This window comes from Otolemur garnettii, unplaced genomic scaffold, assembly GCF_000181295.1.
Source record: "Otolemur garnettii isolate 467f Iridium unplaced genomic scaffold, OtoGar3 scaffold00047, whole genome shotgun sequence".
Taxonomy (NCBI): Eukaryota; Metazoa; Chordata; class Mammalia; order Primates; family Galagidae; genus Otolemur; species Otolemur garnettii.
This window is the reverse complement of record NW_003852442.1, coordinates 674717-676351: the sequence shown is the minus strand read 5'-3', so window position 1 is coordinate 676351 and position 1635 is coordinate 674717. Positions and strand designations below refer to the sequence as shown.

The 1635-nt window shown below is 48.9% G+C and overlaps 1 protein-coding gene across 1 annotated transcript in view; it reads left to right on the top strand.

The window, feature by feature from the left end:
- CRISPLD2 (cysteine rich secretory protein LCCL domain containing 2) overlaps positions 1-1635 on the top strand; it is a 63613-nt gene that overhangs the window by 34068 nt on the left and 27910 nt on the right. The window lies entirely within an intron of this gene.

Genomic DNA, 1635 nt, shown 5'->3' with positions numbered 1-1635 from the left:
AGGATTTGAGCTCAATAAAACGAAGGGGCAGGGGGTGGTGGCTCACACCTGTCAACCTAGTGCTTTGGGAGGCAGCTCCCTGATGGCCCAGCACACACCCTGGAAGGCTTAATCAATCTGTCAAGCTGACCGAGTCATTTAACATCATCTGTTTGGAGGTTGAAGTGTGTCTGCCAAAAAGACCGAGCTTGGTTTTGGCAGTGCTGCTGCCGGGCTGCTCTATCTGGCCGTAAACAGCCAACAGGTGCAGCCGCCTCGCTGCGATCCTTAGATTCACAAGGGGGGAAACCACATTACGGGGAGAGGGGACCTGATTCATTTTCCTATGAAATCTGGCATCAGTTTAGCTAAAGCTGAATCGAGTTAATTAAAACATGTTGAAAAGAGAAGGTAGAAGCGCCTGCTGTATACCACAGGGGTTTGGAATTTGGTTTGCCAGGAGGGCTGTGCTCAGAGGGCTGCGAGGTGGACTTTGAGCAGCCCAGGAGGAGGCCGTTCAGCAGGCTCGGACACAGTCCCACGGACGCTGCAGTTGGCCAGCAAATACTGCAAAGTAAAACCAAATGAATTCATTGGTGAGATGGGTTAAGTGTAGTGACGGAGTAACCTTACCTCACATCGTCTGACCTTGTGCTCCGTGTTAGGTGACATTGGTGCATCTCCGTGCCAGACACGGAAGATGGGAAGAAAGCAGGCAGCTCCTAGAAGCAGTGTCCACTCCGCCAACTCCCGGGTCCTGCAGTGATGACCTGCTTTTCTGTACTCTAAGCTCAGTGTGAGAATCTCACACCTGAGTACTCAATGGAGGGGAAAAAAAAAGGCTTAGAGAACATTCCCTCTCAGACAGCATCAAAACGGATCCAGAGTTAGGGGTGGATGGGGCACTCCCCACCCAGGGAGGAGGTGAGGAACCATCCTCACAAAGACCGTCAGAGGCCCCAGTCCAGAAGCGCAGACTCAGCCCTGACCTGCCCTGAGCTGCACCTCTCCCCTCACTTGTGCCGGTGGACGCTGCCCCACACCCCAGCACACCAGTTTTCTGTACCTGGTGCTTTTACAAAAGTGATATCCACTTGACTTACTTTCTGACTTGAATGAGTATCTTGTTCATTGTAAATAATTCAGGAAAACAACACAGCCAAGTATGAGGGAAAAAATATGTGTCCCAGAATATCACCAATACCAGTAGCAACTCGATGTTTCTTGCCGGGCTGTTTTCTGCGTGTGGACGAGGCTGATGCTGTTGTGCATTTTCACTTGATGTTTTCCAAAGTCAGTAAGCCCCTGTCACACATGTCACGCTCAGTGGCTGCGTCACCCTGTGCACGGGGCATGTTGGGCCATTGCTCTGAGACCTGTTGCCTAATTCCCTGTTTTCTGCAATTACACAAAATTGGAATATGCTTCCAGATCTGACTTTCTTGCTTGGGACATAAACTCACAAGGCCAATTGGGGAGCCAGTGGTTTGCATTTTTAAGGTTGTTTTAGGGGTCAAGGTGATACACGAGCAGGAGTGCCATCAATGAGTTTTACCCTTTTAAAAACTCTGACAATGTGATGCCTAGAAAATTAAATCTCCTTTTAATTTGAACTTCTTTAAATGGGGTTTGAGAGTCTTTTTTTTTTTTTTTTTT